The following is an 18,577-nucleotide window of genomic DNA, read 5'->3' as shown; positions in this document are numbered from 1 at the left end:
GTCCTATAGGACTCAATGGGAATGGTTTTTACCGAATTCCGCCCCCGGAATTCCCGGGTCACCAGAGTCGTAATGCCCCAGTAATTCCGGGAATCACAAAGGCGGAATGGTAATACGAGCCTGGCGGTAACCTGCCGGAATTTCAGGCACGGTTACTGCCGGAATCGTAATAAGGCCTAGTGTGCTGCCTTGCCTTCTGCAAGGTACTGTTTAACGTAGCCATGCATCTCTTCCTGCCGGCCCTCAATCCTGGACAGATGTCCTTCAAGGTCCCATATAGCAGTGTTGGTGGTGGATGGTGGGTTAGGTTGTGTTACTGTAGCCAATACGGGGCTGTGCAATGGTGGAGACCACTCTCCACGGCTGCCCTGATGTATCCTGGTGAGGGGTGTCCCGTGGAGTGACCTGCGGGCTTGTGGTTTGACCTACAGGCTCTGAGTGGAGGACTCCTGCATTGGTGTATTCATCAGGGCCACCTTCCTCGTCACCACTATGCTGTGCCGATGCAGCCATCTCCCCTATTGAGCTTGTAGCATGTTAGGCAGAATTATATGTAGTACCCTTTCGGAACACTACACACAATTAAGACTACAAGTGACAGTACAATTTCACCTTTGGCACAAGCCTGTACTACACAGTTATAGTGGTAGCAGTAGCGGAGCAGCCAGACTTATCTCAAGAGTAAGTGAGCGGTAAACATATTTACACAAAGGTCAGCAATTACTATGGTTCAGGCAAACACTGACTCAAGGTTTCTAAGTAAAAGAATATATTTATTTATTTACTCAACAGTTGTACAACGTTTCACTATTCTAAGCAAGTTAAGAATCACAATCATAAATACATCACACACTTCCCTCAAATTACAGACAAGTTAAGCTCACAAAATGAAGTGGGAGCAAAATGGCACTCCAGCAATTTAAAAGGGAGGGAAAGTCAAGGTTATTAGTAATAAGGCACAACCAACAGGTAAGTACTCAGGTCAATTGAACAAGAGAAACTACAGTGAGGAGATCAGCTAGAAAAGGCTTAGGTCCAAAGTCAATAGGTCAAAAGTCTTTTGCTCAAGATCACACAGTTCAGGATAGTTCACGGTAAAGTTCGTGGCACAGTTTCCGGACGAGGTTGGTTGGTAGAAAAGTTAGTTCAAAGAGAAGAGAAGGACAAGCCCTAGGATTGGCAAAAGTGTTTAAACACTTTCACAGCGGTTGAACGAAATGGACAACCGGATTTGCACAGTACCTTAAAATGGAGAAGGGGCTGTAGCTGCTGCGGATGTTCCTGGTGGTTCCTGACTGTCGGACTGACACAAAGTAGGAAGACTGGAGGGTCCTGTGCCACCCAGGGAAGAAGCCAGCAGCAGAGCCAAACAAGGAATAAAAGGTGCGCTCCTTAAAACCCAAGCAGGGTCCGACCTTCCTGGCCATCCGGCCCACTGTAGCTCTGTACAGCTAATTCGACCAGAGGAGGGGTCCTGGCTTGCAGTTTGTGTGAACTGGTTGGTCCCACCAGCTCAAGGGAAGAAGTTTCCTGGAGGATCTTCTCTGTCGTTGGATTCGGAGATTCGGACCTGCAGCAGGGTTTCACCGGGCGGTTCAGTCATTGTAGGGGTCCTCTGCTTCCAGTTCCTCATTGGTTCTTGCGTTCCAGTGGCGACTCTGCCTTTCCAATCCCAGAGATCTGCTTTTTATGCAGTTTCCCCCATTCATACAGCCTGGCTGTCAATCACACAGCAGGGTGGCTGGCCTGGCAAGGCCAGTCCCCTTAGCCAATCAGGCAAGAGTGCGACTTGGGTTACCAAGGGAACCCATGGCAGGGGTCTGAAGATCCCTCCCTCACATCCTGCCTACCTAGACTATCAGGTGCCTTAAGGAGGGCTACTGCGCAGAATCCCGCGAAAAGACGGTGAACAAGGGAATCATCGCCGGTTTGGCACGCAGAGAAAAACACGAGAAAGACTTTAACAAAAAGAAATGGCGAAATAACCCAGCCGGAGCAAAAATAAAATGTATTTGGTCAAGCGGGTTTTATGTTTGAGGCTAACATAATTGCCTAAAACAATACCACGTTTATATAATATAATCGCGTTAGGAAAGTTAGGGTAGTTACCACTGCCACCAGCTAAGTCTTAATGTTAAGGGAGCGAAACAAGGCTTCAAGAGGCACAGACAAAAAGGGATAAGAATGAACCCTTTCCAATACTCCATGTAATATGAGGTGTACTGGGTCTGTGGTTTAAAGAGACTATATAAAGTTAATGGCAACTTTACATGTTTCTGGGGGACAGTAGTCAGCCCCAAAAAAATGGAGTCAGTGGGAAGTCTAAAAGACAACCCTTTGTTACTGCACTGAAGGTGCTGTGTAACACACAAAAACGTGGTGCTCATGGAGTAGGTGAGGCTCCAGAGCCCAAGAACACACAAAATGGCAAAAACACACATGGCAAAACACATGTAAGAGTGGGAAAAAGGTTCACACTCTGAACAGGTGAAAAAAATGAATCCTAGAAATCCAGCATAGCTGCTGAGGGACTCAATAGGTAAGGGAATTAGCCATTTATGAGAATTCTCCCTAACACGGCAGCGGACTGTGTGCCATCATTCTCCATACCAGCATATGTGTCCTTGCCCTGTGCAGGTTGTGTGTCCAGGGGTGCTGGGACAGGTGTCTGCTGGTCCTGTGTAGGTGGCAGCATGTCTCTTTGGGAACTGGTTGTTGTCTTGCATGCCGCTTGGCCCATCCTTAGTCCCCTCGACGTAGATGGCCTGGTGCCATCATCTTGGCTCCTGGGCCTTTTGGCTGGTGTTGTGGCTTGTGCACTTCCATGAGGTTCTTCGTTGTCTGCATCCGTACCTGTGGGGGACAGAGATTGGCAAGGCAAAAGTGATGGTGGTGCTTGCATCATGCATGCATTGGTCTTTGTGCAGTTGGCGCCATGTGATCAGTTGCATGCCTTGCTTTGCAGCGTACTGGGTACGTTCAAGGTTGGGGTGTGTGTTTTGCAATCATGCAGGTGTTCACATGTTCACCATGGTGTCTGCTGTGGGTCCTTGAGGTGTGTTGTGACTTGCATGTTGTGTGACACATGCAGGTCATCTGTGTGTCAGGTGTGTATTCGTGTATGAGAGCGGCATGCAGCATGCACTGGGATGTGATAGTGATGGGCCCAGCATGTTTATATGGATATGTGTAGGTATATATAATGGGCCATGTCTTTGCTGTCATCGCTGTCACATTTGGTGGTCAGCTGCGATGATTGGTTGTCGTGTGTTTGTAGGGACACTCACCTTCATCTGCCGATGTTTGCACGGCAAACTCTGCTCCACCGACTCCTTCAATGGATCGACATCTATCACTGAGCTGCAAGTTTCCTCCCATCTAGCCAATGTGAGTGAGGTCCGCCACCTGTTGTCAGCCCCTGGCTCCGATTGGCCAACAAGATGTTCCACACTCTTAGCCTCAGGTCATCCCATCGCTTTTTGCAATTGCGCACTGTGCGTGCGGTGGTGCCGACTGCACTTACTTTCCTTGCCACTTCCTCCCAGATGGCCTTTTTTCTCAGCTGTGCTGGGCACCTGAGATCACTGCAGAAATCCACATCTGCATTCTCTACTATGGTAGACAGAAACTGACTGAGGGACATCTAGAGAAAAGGTGTGAAGAAGCTAAGTGAACAACATTGTGACGACAAGTATGAACCCGACTGAGGGATGTCCACAGTGAAATTGGTCTGAGCCCAGTTGAGGGAGGATAACGAGTGAGAGGAGGATTGGAACCCAGCTGACGGGATCCATGGATGAGGGGTAATCTCCTGATGTGAAGATTAGCAGAAGGAACTTTTGTTTTGTTGTTTTGGCATACCAGGCCCTCTGAAGATTAGCAGAACGTACTGTTTGTTTTGTTGTTTTGACATATCAGGCCCTCTGAATCAAGAGACTTTGCATGAGAAGAGACTTGGGCACAGAAGACCCTGATATAGAGAAAAGGAACTGTAAGCATGTGCCAGAGAAGCCCAGGAGTGTGCTGCGCTCCAGGGTCTCACCTTGTCCCGTGCTAAAAACATGCGGAAGGGTGACCCCAGCCATAACATCCTTACTTATCATTTTGTAGCATAGCGGTAAGGATTGGCAATCATTTTCTTTAGTATAGGCCCTTTTTAATTGACTAGAGTTTACTAGGACTATATTATTATTGTTTGATGGTCATAGCTTACTCCCATCTTAGATTTGAGTTTAGATTAGGAATTTATCTCACCCATTTTACAGTTTAATAAACACCCTTGAACTGTGTTTGACTTGCTTTGATACCATGCCTTCCTTACAGTTGATAGAGGTGTTTTGTGGTAAGAAATCCTTTATTTTTATTTTCTAAATTACATGTTGTGATGATGTTTTCAGTTTTTTCGGTGTTTATGTATGGATTTTTCTTGCATTGTTATTTTCAAAATAAGGTACTGCTGGATCGGTGCCGGTAGACTGTTCATTTTTCTAGTGAGGATAGAGCTTCCAGGTATCATGGGTTCTCCATTAGAACATGTGTGTAAAGGACTTCCGCAGTCCAAGGAAACAATTATGAAGTACCACGGATAGTGGGTACAGGGAACCTTAGGCAAATTGTTCAAAGCTTGGCCCGAAGATGGTTCATTAGATGAAATCGTATTGGATTATATGCATATGTATTCACTGTCAATTTACGAAGAAAAGCAGTTAAAAAAAAAGACAGGCTATACTTGATTAATGGAAAATGTACACAGTAGAAGAAAATGGCCCGATGACCATACAGGAGGAACGAATCAGATGTATGGACATGTTACTGTTCCTCCCCATATATTTTCTTAGCTGTCCAGCCAGCTGAGGGGTACACCAACCTCCAGTTTACGGCCCCAGTTGAAGATGGAAAGGGACCCCTGGATAAAGATGAAAGTGTCACCAGATATCCATTGATTTTAGAGATTGAAAATAAATCTTGGAGGGAATTAGAAGTGGTCTTACAGAAAGCAGAGAAGGAGCTAACAAGAGCTATGCAGGGTCAGGGTGGTGGACAGTGCGCATTGATAGCCACAGATAAATGCAGGGCAGGCCAGATACTTTTCAAGATTGACAGCAAGGTGGTAAAGGATCCACAGATAGTAATGAGTATGACCGCCCCCAACCAGGAAGCAGCCATGGGGGATATTATCAGCCTAGAAGGAACAAAAGAGTGTCCAATCAGTTTGGGAGAAGTCACGTGGGTCTTCGAGAGGGAAACTAACACAATGGTAGCGTCAAATATGCCTCTGTGTACTCCGATACAGAAGTAGACAATAATGACAACGAATGGGAGACAGAAGAAGAGGAAGAGGAAATGCCATGGACTAACAGGCTCAGACCGCGCCCCGGCAGGGTGGCCCTAGCAAAGGGTAAGAAGAGGGAAAACCTCACAAAGTAGCAAATGAGGAACACAGTTCCTTTTGTTAAAGAAGGGTCCAGGGAGAGGGCCATGGCCCCCTATGGATATGGTATGGTTAATGCATACCTTGCCCTCTCTCACAGCGGGAGCTTGGAAGTGGATCACTTTAGCAGTAGGGGACATGAAGGGTTTGCTTGCATCTCTGTTGAGTGAGCAGGAATATGCGATATGGAGAAAGGTGAGGTATAAGGTGTTGATGTTGAATAACACTGTACATGATGGTGCCCTATTCAATTACTGTCTGGCATAAGTATGGACAATTTTGAAGAATATGTACCCTGATAGGCCGGATATAAACTCAATTATGGCCTACACAATAAAGGCAGATGAGGACCCAGTACTCTACATTCAGCAAATACACGTGATGTGGAGGTTAAAGACAGGGGGGTATGGGATAAAAACACTGCTGATTTCTATTGCACATCATGAAAGGGCACACCACAGAAGTACAAGCCGATCTGAACAACATGATCAAAAGCATGACCTGAGATCCAGGCACACTGTTGTACACAAAACAAGGAAAAGCATAAATACAGGGCACAGCAAAAGCAAACGTGGTACAGAGGAACCTATCCAAAGTAAGCTTAGAAGGAGTGGTAATGACTAGCACAGTGGAAATGCAGCCTGAACATAGACAAGTGGAAGGGGCAGAGAGACCAAGGGATGGCAAAGACAGCATGGGGGATTCCCAGAGGTGAATAGGAGGTTTCCAGAGAAGCATAGTGGTTCTGGGTATGAGGCTTATATTTGGGGGGACAATGTTCATCTTGTGGGAGAATAGGGCATTGATCACATGAATGCAGAAATAACATGACCATGCCCTATAACCCTAACAGCCAAGGATATCAACCCATGTTTTACCCACAGCCCCAGAATGCTGCATTTGTCCCAGCTACCCCAAGCTCCATGCAACAACAGCCAATACAGTATCAGACACCCAATTCTGCAAACCCACATGCACAGTTAGTACCCACAGGACAGCTGTGGGAGAAGAATAATTTGCCACAGGGCATAGTAACACATTACACAGGGGCAAGTGTAGTTGGAGGTGATCCCTTTCCACTTCCAGGCACAAATGAACATTCCCAATAGGACAGCCCACAAGGCAAATATTTCAACATACTCATTTACCACACTGGTATTGTGATTCCAAAATACTTTTCAACAGTGTTACAATTAGACTTAGGAAACTTACAATTACAAACCACAGTGATTCAATATGTAGATAACCTTTTGGTTTGTAGCCCAACCAAGCAGCAATTTAGAAATGACTGATTGAAACTGTTGACCCTATTAGCAGAGAATGGTTACATGGTAGTCAAAGATAAACTGAAGTTTTGTCAGAAAGAGGTGGTGTACTTAGGACAAATGATAATGTCAGCAGGGAAAAGAGTATCCCCAGAATAGGCCATACCACACAGCCAAAAACAAACAATCAAGTGTACCTTTTTTTTTAGGATTATGCAATTACTTCCACGTCTGGATATTTGATTATGACAGGTACATAAAACCACTATTGCAGGGGTTGATGGAAGCACAGAACATAAAGGGACACATTGTTTGGAAAGATCAGATGATCAAATCATTCCAGTAACTGGAAAATGCAATCAGTAACGCACATGTCTTAGCCACATCAGATTACAACAAACTAGTGTTTCTTTTTTCACACTCAAATGGCCAGGTGATGATGGCTGTCCTCAATCAACCCACTTCAATGGGAAATAAGCCTGTGGCTTATTACAGTGATCTTTTAGACCCAATTATGCAGAGACATTTCCCCTGTGAACAAGCATCAGTATCATTCCTCGAACAAAAACGATCCACAATTACCATGGGCTGTCCAGTTACTCTCTATGTAGAACAAGCAGTTTTTGCTATACTGGAAAAATACAAATCTACCCATAATGCACGAAGTGCATCCGCCTATGAGGTAATTATTTCAAATCCCTCCATTCACATTGTAAGGTGTTATACTGAAATAATTCAATGTAGAACAATTGTGAAACATATGAAGGCACAGACAAGGACAGAATTATTATCAGGAAGGATGCACTAGAAGAAGGATAAGTGCTCATAATTGACTGGTCAACAATAATTGACCAGAGCTCAGGGCAGGGTCACAAGGGTTCAGCCATTGAAGATTCATAATACCAGGTGATGGTAAACAAGAGATTGTCCACACTTTATTCCATACAGGCAACTAAGCTTGTAGCACTCACATAAACACTAGAAATGCCCAAATGGTGCCATGTCACCATTTACTCAATCTCAGCATATGCCACCTCCACAGTACATTCAGGTCTGTCAATATGACATAGGAGAAGGTTTAAAAATCAGAGGCCCACCTGTGCAGCTTTACTATCCAGATTAAATGATGCATTAGCACTTCCCTCAGTAGTAGCACTAGTGAAGGCCAATGCCCATTCACATGATACAGACCCAATCAATGTATTTGTTTAATTATTTACATTTCTGAAATGCCCAGACACAAGGGTATTGTAGCGTTTTGTACAGTACAGGCATGAGAAAAGAGCACATAAAACACTATAGGGCCTCATTCCGAGATTGGAGGTAGCCATGGCGCTATTTGCGCCATGGTTGCCTCCAATACCGGTTCCGGTACCGGTCTGGTTCAATGGGGATTTACCGGTACATTCGAGCCCTGGAGGGATCGGTAAGTCCCCATTGAACCAACCATTCCCCATTCCCATTTGAGCCCCCATAGGGCTCAATGGGAATGGGGAGGACGCTAATAACGGCCTTGCGAATAGCAGGCCCGTTATTAGCGCCTTGGTCCCTTAGAGGGACCCGTAAAGGCCGTGTGGTCACACCACAGGTCCTTTACGGTTCCCGCTAAGGGACCTCGGAATTGGGCGGTAAGGGATTACCGGCACCGGTCTCCTTACCGGTGCCCGGTATCCCTTACCGGCCAACTTGTAATGACCCCCATAGTCATGAAGGCAGAGATGAGCTGTTACTCATAGTTATCATACAACAAGGTCTTGACTAGTTATTTGAAGGTGGTCAGTGAATGCTCATTTCTATTGTGAGCGGGCAGAGAATTCCAAAGCGAAGGTGCCATGATGCAGACATGTATACAGCCGGCTCTTTTACTCTTAAAGCGGGGGTTGAACAGTGAGATGCTACAGCTAAATCTGAGTGCTTGCACATGGACTATTTCGGTGACACAATTTTTGGGATAGAGGGGTGCCTCCTTGTGAATGCAGCAGTGTGTGATAGACAATGTTTTGAATTCAATACAAGCTTTAAAGGGGAGCCAGTGGGATTCACATCTTGTAGCTGAAATGTGGGCTGAGCATTTAAGTCCAAGGGCAGCACAAAGTCCTTTTTTTGTAGTTGTTGGAGTTTAGAAATGTTGGCATTCGAGGTGCCCATGAGTAGGACATTACAATAGTCAAGTTTAGAGAGAATCAACGCTTGTGCAAGTGTGAGACAATTGGTTGGTGAGAGGATCTTTCTACTCAGAGAGATAAGTCTTGCAACATAGGCAGTAGATTATGCTAGGCCATTAGACTGCCTGGTCATAGCTAGGTCTACTTTGAGGTAGACCCCCAGAGTTTTGTTTGTTTCAGACCAGGGATGGTCATTCGATCAATACAGAAGGAGGACAAGGTAGCATGCAGGTGTCTAAGCTGTTGTGGACATGCATGTGAGGCATCCAGGCTAGGATTCTCCTCTATACTGCGTTGATTGTGATTGTGTTGCAGCTTTGATCACCCATAATAGGGATGAGTATTGGAGTTTCATCCACAAAATTGGTGTACATGATCTCCCTTGAGTCATGAGGAACTTTGTGTATGTAATATACAGAGTTGGAGAGATACATGACCATCGTGGGATGCCTAGCGGGGTGGGGGTGTGATCAGCTGCTGATTCCCCAATGAATACTGATGTGGTGCAACCATTGAGAAAGAATTTGTTCCATGAGGTGGCTTCAGAAGAGAAGTGGAAGTGAAGGCGGAGGTGGTGGCATAGTATGTTATGGTCTACTAGGTCAAAAGCAGTGGAGAGATATAGCAGGAGGAGCAAAGCTACATTGCCAGAATTACGTATCGCATCCATTTGTATTTTTATGTCCAACAGAGTGGTTTCTGTGCCATGCTTGGAACGGAAACCAGATTGCCTTTTGCCAAGAAGGTTGTTTAGCACCAGATTCTTTTGGACTTGGCCATAGGCTATGCGGTCCAGACTTTTAAGGAGGAAAAGGACTGTGCTAATGACAAAAGCTTATGGCAACAAAGACGCAGATCTGGCAGCAAAATAAGCAGCATATTTGGAAATAAACAGTGAAGGAAACACCACCAGCAGGTACAGATTAAACTACCTTACAATACTCTGCCCACAGCACAAATCATTGAATTGCAAGCTCAAGCTCTGCAACAGGAAAAGCACTTATTGGAAAAAAGGGTTTGTTATTTATCCGTTACATATTTAATATGCAAAATTCAAATAGCAGCAGACCTCCAGGAAGAATGCTTTGTTCCCAATCTCCAAGAGCAGGTCCACAATGTTGTATTTAGCTGAACAACATGAAACCTGTACAATATAGGACACACTGAAAACCTTGAGCTGCACACACCACTCACACATGCACACAGAGCTTCCATTGCCCACAATTCAGCAGCCATTTTAGGTGATGAACCTTGTAGCTTTAACAAATACTGAAAAGTTTAGATCTCGACAGCTGAGCCCCCATCACAGCTGCACTTGCTCACAACTAGAGCACAACCCATCAGTACTACAACAAGAAACATCACAACAACAGCCAATGCAATTTTTCCCTGACAATTGTATTTGAGTTAGAACATTCAGCAGAAAGTGGTCTGAACCAAGATTATATGGCCCCCAGAGTGCCATCTATGCCACGTCCACAGCAGGGAAAGTGGAAGGCCATCGCCAATGAATACATCACCAAAATGTCAGGAGCTCCACCCCCTCTTAGGAAAAACAGCAGGAGAATTAAGGGGGGAAGACCTGAAAGGAGGAGTGTTACTTCTCGCATAACCTTTTTGGACAAAATTATTCCTTTTGGTGGATTAGATTTTACGGTTTTCTCACAACAGCAATGGAGCTCCAATGATTTAAAAAGAACGATTCCTTGTATTGTATTCCTTTTCTTTTCTCTCACTCTCTCTTTCCTCATAATTGAATTAGTATGGTTTCTTTACAAAGAAGATTAATGTGAATGTTGCCACTATATTAGCAAACATGAATATGTTAATTATAAGGGTGAAGCTGGACGTTACTAATCCGAATAGCATTCCTGATGAACACAAGCGTGGGAGTCACCATGACGATGCACAACTCTGGTACAAGCATATGAAAATGGTGGGAAGAGAGAAATGGAGCGGACCTTGTGTTACGAAAGATTTCCCATGGGTGCAATTTTCCCTCAATTTAAACTTTTTGCTTTTGTTTGGCTAACCTAACTTGACTTTTTCCAGTGGAGCCTTTAGCAATGCTCCTCTGCGCTTTTGCTAATCTTTTATGGGGAAACTGACACATCCTTCAAGCTGTCAGTACTGGGAAAATATGTTTCCCTCAGTCTTGGACTATGCTGCCATTTCTTGGTAACTTTTTATCTATGTGGCAAGCACCTTACAGTACCGCACATATGGTTCCTTTTGTTTTATGGCCCTAGCCACCCAATAAGGATTTTTTGGTGATTGTACAAATGTGCCTAGGACGAACTGGTGGCAGCAGTTTACTTTTAAAGTATTTTTTCTTCTTTTTAATGAACCAAAATGATCAACCGTGCGTTGTTAACACACCGCTGTACCTTTGAGCACAAGGCTCCCCTTTTCGTAGGGCTGAACTGCATAAGTTAGCAATCGACTCTGAAGAACTGCCTAATGCAATATTTGTGTTAACTTACCTCTTCTGTTGCAGGCTGTGGTAGTGTTCTCCCCGTAAACCTCATTAGGCAAAACTCATTTTTTTATATATGGTAAATAGTGTAAGGCCAGTATGGTAACTGTTTATTATTACTGTGGTGTATTCATGTTTAGTTATAAGACCTAAAATAAATGTATTTTGATATACACTTGTCTAAGAGTATTCTGTGGACTTTTACTGTGTGTGCTCATTGTGGGATTCAGATCACTCTCACCCCTATTGAGAGGTTGGGGGTCATTATGAGTATGGAGGTAGCCATGGTACTATTAGCACCATGGCTACCCCCATACCACATACCGAGTCCAGGTTCCTTGAATGGGAAAATACTGGGCCATTCCCGGTATTTCTCCATTCAGGGAACCCATCCCCATTCCCATTCAAACCCCATAGGGTTCAATGGGAATGGGGAGGGAGCTAAAACCAGCCGCCCTTAGCTGGACCCACTAAAGGACCTCGTAATGCCGCGGTAAGGGGTTAATGGTACCAGCACCCTTACTGGCACCGTTAACCCCTTACCACCAGCCTCAAAATGAGGCCCCTAGTCTTGACCGTCTGCCAAGTTACTATAGATTGGTTTGGTTTGGACATAAGGTTCCCCTGTTCCACTAAACTAGATTGGCCTCCGAAACTTCTGCCCACTAGGTCAGAGTTTAGAAATCCATCTTAACAACCTGTCATTTCTGTTCACTAATCCCCATGCCAGAGCTGCTCCAAGATCATTTGTGCCACAAGAAATACCCTACAGAGATAGGGAAATGTTTAGTGCATCTGGCCATATGCAGGGTGCAATGTTTGATTCAAAGACACAAAGTCCAAGGAAAAAGACTAGAAGCCGATGGACCACACTTTGAAGATAATTGAATAATTAAAGAAACTAGCAGACACAGATAAAATTAAGAACATCATAATTAATTATCAGCATCATGAACAAGGGAAGTAGGAAGTCATATTATGGTTGCATCTTTAATGCAGTGCTTTGATGAGACCGGGCAAGGACAAATTCACTACCACAGACCTCAACTATAAATGAAATGTGCCATGTTTTACAACACTGAATGGGTTGATGGGCTATTTGGGTGCAAGGCAGGAGGAATGCTACAACTAACAAAGGAAAATGTGATTCTAATGAATAAAAAATGTTCTACTGTCTGGAGAATATGGACCTAGATTGATGGACATAAGGCCCCCACTAAGATCATGAGACTTACATGATTCTCCTTGTGTTTCAGGAGCAGTGGCAAGATATATGTGTGGGCCAATCAATTCTGTGAGACCATGATGACCTTGAAAGGGGCACTGCTGCTCGTATGCATTTTATTGGGATCTGTGGTGAAAACGCCTATGTTCAGCTGCCACCATCATGGAGTGGCATGTGTTCCCCGGTCACCCTGCATACCCCAATGTTAATAATCCCCAAAGGGAAACTCACAGAAATAAAGAACTATGGTATGTAAAAATCAGTTTTTATAGCACAGCAACAAACCCAAAGTTCTTGTAGCCTGCAACATTATCAAAGAAGTCATTATTTTCCCCAGGATTTGAGTGACCGATTGAACTCTATACCTGAAAGATATTGTTTGTTTAGCATAGCAGAGATCTTTTTCACATCTATCTTTACTCCTGGTGTACAAGCAGCAGCCAACGCCAAGTGTTAAAGATGGAAAGGTATCCGGCTCGTGAATGAAACAGAGCATGTAGTTAAAGCCATTAAAGAAGAGCTCCAGGCAATTAATTGACCACATTACAAAACAGGCATATCCTGGATTTAATGAATGTCATGGAGGAAGTGGTATGTGCCAGATTAGGCAGTTCATGTTGTACCTACACATACCCCAACACAATAAAGGCAGATGAGGACCCAGTACTCTACATTCAGCAAATACACGTGATGTGGAGGTTAAAGACAGGGGGGTATGGGATAAAAACACTGCTGATTTCTATTGCACATCATGAAAGGGCACACCACAGAAGTACAAGCCGATCTGAACAACATGATCAAAAGCATGACCTGAGATCCAGGCACACTGTTGTACACAAAACAAGGAAAAGCATAAATACAGGGCACAGCAAAAGCAAACGTGGTACAGAGGAACCTATCCAAAGTAAGCTTAGAAGGAGTGGCAATGACTAGCACAGTGGAAATGCAGCCTGAACATAGACAAGTGGAAGGGGCAGAGAGACCAAGGGATGGCAAAGACAGCATGGGGGATTCCCAGAGGTGAATAGGAGGTTTCCAGAGAAGCATAGTGGTTCTGGGTATGAGGCTTATATTTGGGGGGACAATGTTCATCTTGTGGGAGAATAGGGCATTGATCACATGAATGCAGAAATAACATGACCATGCCCTATAACCCTAACAGCCAAGGATATCAACCCATGTTTTACCCACAGCCCCAGAATGCTGCATTTGTCCCAGCTACCCCAAGCTCCATGCAACAACAGCCAATACAGTATCAGACACCCAATTCTGCAAACCCACATGCACAGTTAGTACCCACAGGACAGCTGTGGGAGAAGAATAATTTGCCACAGGGCATAGTAACACATTACACAGGGGCAAGTGTAGTTGGAGGTGATCCCTTTCCACTTCCAGGCACAAATGAACATTCCCAATAGGACAGCCCACAAGGCAAATATTTCAACATACTCATTTACCACACTGGTATTGTGATTCCAAAATACTTTTCAACAGTGTTACAATTAGACTTAGGAAACTTACAATTACAAACCACAGTGATTCAATATGTAGATAACCTTTTGGTTTGTAGCCCAACCAAGCAGCAATTTAGAAATGACTGATTGAAACTGTTGACCCTATTAGCAGAGAATGGTTACATGGTAGTCAAAGATAAACTGAAGTTTTGTCAGAAAGAGGTGGTGTACTTAGGACAAATGATAATGTCAGCAGGGAAAAGAGTATCCCCAGAATAGGCCATACCACACAGCCAAAAACAAACAATCAAGTGTACCTTTTTTTTTAGGATTATGCAATTACTTCCACGTCTGGATATTTGATTATGACAGGTACATAAAACCACTATTGCAGGGGTTGATGGAAGCACAGAACATAAAGGGACACATTGTTTGGAAAGATCAGATGATCAAATCATTCCAGTAACCGGAAAATGCAATCAGTAACGCACATGTCTTAGCCACATCAGATTACAACAAACTAGTGTTTTTTCACACTCAAATGGCCAGGTGATGATGGCTGTCCTCAATCAACCCACTTCAATGGGAAATAAGCCTGTGGCTTATTACAGTGATCTTTTAGACCCAATTATGCAGAGACATTTCCCCTGTGAACAAGCATCAGTATCATTCCTCGAACAAAAACGATCCACAATTACCATGGGCTGTCCAGTTACTCTCTATGTAGAACAAGCAGTTTTTGCTATACTGGAAAAATACAAATCTACCCATAATGCACGAAGTGCATCCGCCTATGAGGTAATTATTTCAAATCCCTCCATTCACATTGTAAGGTGTTATACTGAAATAATTCAATGTAGAACAATTGTGAAACATATGAAGGCACAGACAAGGACAGAATTATTATCAGGAAGGATGCACTAGAAGAAGGATAAGTGCTCATAATTGACTGGTCAACAATAATTGACCAGAGCTCAGGGCAGGGTCACAAGGGTTCAGCCATTGAAGATTCATAATACCAGGTGATGGTAAACAAGAGATTGTCCACACTTTATTGTGGCAAGCACCTTACAGTACCGCACATATGGTTCCTTTTGTTTTATGGCCCTAGCCACCCAATAAGGATTTTTTGGTGATTGTACAAATGTGCCTAGGACGAACTGGTGGCAGCAGTTTACTTTTAAAGTATTTTTTCTTCTTTTTAATGAACCAAAATGATCAACCGTGCGTTGTTAACACACCGCTGTACCTTTGAGCACAAGGCTCCCCTTTTCGTAGGGCTGAACTGCATAAGTTAGCAATCGACTCTGAAGAACTGCCTAATGCAATATTTGTGTTAACTTACCTCTTCTGTTGCAGGCTGTGGTAGTGTTCTCCCCGTAAACCTCATTAGGCAAAACTCATTTTTTTATATATGGTAAATAGTGTAAGGCCAGTATGGTAACTGTTTATTATTACTGTGGTGTATTCATGTTTAGTTATAAGACCTAAAATAAATGTATTTTGATATACACTTGTCTAAGAGTATTCTGTGGACTTTTACTGTGTGTGCTCATTGTGGGATTCAGATCACTCTCACCCCTATTGAGAGGTTGGGGGTCATTATGAGTATGGAGGTAGCCATGGTACTATTAGCACCATGGCTACCCCCATACCACATACCGAGTCCAGGTTCCTTGAATGGGAAAATACTGGGCCATTCCCGGTATTTCTCCATTCAGGGAACCCATCCCCATTCCCATTCAAACCCCATAGGGTTCAATGGGAATGGGGAGGGAGCTAAAACCAGCCGCCCTTAGCTGGACCCACTAAAGGACCTCGTAATGCCGCGGTAAGGGGTTAATGGTACCAGCACCCTTACTGGCACCGTTAACCCCTTACCACCAGCCTCAAAATGAGGCCCCTAGTCTTGACCGTCTGCCAAGTTACTATAGATTGGTTTGGTTTGGACATAAGGTTCCCCTGTTCCACTAAACTAGATTGGCCTCCGAAACTTCTGCCCACTAGGTCAGAGTTTAGAAATCCATCTTAACAACCTGTCATTTCTGTTCACTAATCCCCATGCCAGAGCTGCTCCAAGATCATTTGTGCCACAAGAAATACCCTACAGAGATAGGGAAATGTTTAGTGCATCTGGCCATATGCAGGGTGCAATGTTTGATTCAAAGACACAAAGTCCAAGGAAAATGACTAGAAGCCGATGGACCACACTTTGAAGATAATTGAATAATTAAAGAAACTAGCAGACACAGATAAAATTAAGAACATCATAATTAATTATCAGCATCATGAACAAGGGAAGTAGGAAGTCATATTATGGTTGCATCTTTGATGAGACCGGGCAAGGACAAATTCACTACCACAGACCTCAACTATAAATGAAATGTGCCATGTTTTACAACACTGAATGGGTTGATGGGCTATTTGGGTGCAAGGCAGGAGGAATGCTACAACTAACAAAGGAAAATGTGATTCTAATGAATAAAAAATGTTCTACTGTCTGGAGAATATGGACCTAGATTGATGGACATAAGGCCCCCACTAAGATCATGAGACTTACATGATTCTCCTTGTGTTTCAGGAGCAGTGGCAAGATATATGTGTGGGCCAATCAATTCTGTGAGACCATGATGACCTTGAAAGGGGCACTGCTGCTCGTATGCATTTTATTGGGATCTGTGGTGAAAACGCCTATGTTCAGCTGCCACCATCATGGAGTGGCATGTGTTCCCCGGTCACCCTGCATACCCCAATGTTAATAATCCCCAAAGGGAAACTCACAGAAATAAAGAACTATGGTATGTAAAAATCAGTTTTTATAGCACAGCAACAAACCCAAAGTTCTTGTAGCCTGCAACATTATCAAAGAAGTCATTATTTTCCCCAGGATTTGAGTGACCGATTGAACTCTATACCTGAAAGATATTGTTTGTTTAGCATAGCAGAGATCTTTTTCACATCTATCTTTACTCCTGGTGTACAAGCAGCAGCCAACGCCAAGTGTTAAAGATGGAAAGGTATCCGGCTCGTGAATGAAACAGAGCATGTAGTTAAAGCCATTAAAGAAGAGCTCCAGGCAATTAATTGACCACATTACAAAACAGGCATATCCTGGATTTAATGAATGTCATGGAGGAAGTGGTATGTGCCAGATTAGGCAGTTCATGTTGTACCTACACATACCCCAACGACTCTGAAAATGGACCCTTGAAACAAGCCATTCAGGCTATGTGTAAATTGCATATTACAATAGAAAAAGAGGGTGGGGGAAAGAAGAAGACAGGATTACAACAAGCTTTGTTTGGATCCCCACATGGATGACAGGTTTCTTCAAAGTGTCGATTCCTGTTCTTGTCATATTATTTTTGTTTTTCTGCATTTTTCAATTGTTAGCAAGATAGTTTAAAAAGCCAATGTACAAAACACTGCCTCTGGACTCACTCACACACAAAGATACCAAAAATACTCTCTGGATGGAGATATGTCCTACCTAGACAGAAATACGGATTGGCAAGGATTCCCCTCCCATGATTAGATTAGAGTATCCTCTTGGTTCACCAGAACTGTCATTTGATTGCCCTACTGGCCTTGAAGACTTTGCTGAACTATATATATATATATATATATATATATATATATATATATATATATATATATATATGTATATATATATATATGGAAAAAACATTTGAACTTTGCCTGCTCATACCCGCGGCTGTAGCCTGTACCATGGTCAGTACCCACAGCTGCAATACGCCTGATAGGGCACAACGTTTCATTGGCTGCCACGGCTATTTTAAAAAAGGACAACAAACACATCTTCCTTTTCCAATATACTTAAAAAGTTCTCTGGGTGGCTCTTAAAAGAGCCCTTGGGTTCTTCTACCAACACGTCACCAACATTTTCAATCAGCGAAATACGTTTCACCTCTATGAAGATTCAAAACATTTTGAAGAACTTGTCTGTGTTCTTTCTTTAGATGATTCATTTTCTTTTCCAAAGAGAAAAAACCTGTGCTCCCTGTCAAAGGTATGTGTCCACAATAGCAGCATATACTTCTCATTACAAACACTCCATCAAATATAATATTATAAAACCAAAAAAACCTTGTAAGCAATGCTTGAAGAACTCATCACCTATGTCCTCAACATCACTATTAACCCCATTCTCGAAGAAAAAATCCACAATCTTTTGAACAAAGAGATTCATCTCCTTCTGAAATTGGTTTCAAATATCAAGTACAACAATGCATATACCCCAGAAACAGCACTGTTTCCTAAGGATGCACCTCACACCTCTACAATATTATTGGAATTGGTATAAACATCACTCAAAAAATAAATTCTCTCAAATCAAAGGCCCTATACAATTCAAAAGCATCTGAGGTACTTAAAATTCTATTGGCAGTCACCCACCACACAAACAATGAATAACCAATCACAAAGCAAACACAAACATTCCAACTTCTCTCCTCATTAATATTCATCCATTCCAAATTCTAACTCTGAACTGACAAGAAATATTTCTCTGTACCACTAGAACAATGGAACAATGCGTGGA

Source organism: Ambystoma mexicanum, chromosome 1q (assembly GCF_040938575.1).
Source record: "Ambystoma mexicanum isolate Mex_15411 chromosome 1q, UKY_AmexF1_1, whole genome shotgun sequence".
Lineage (NCBI taxonomy): Eukaryota > Metazoa > Chordata > Amphibia > Caudata > Ambystomatidae > Ambystoma > Ambystoma mexicanum.
This window is presented reverse-complemented; position numbering follows the sequence as displayed.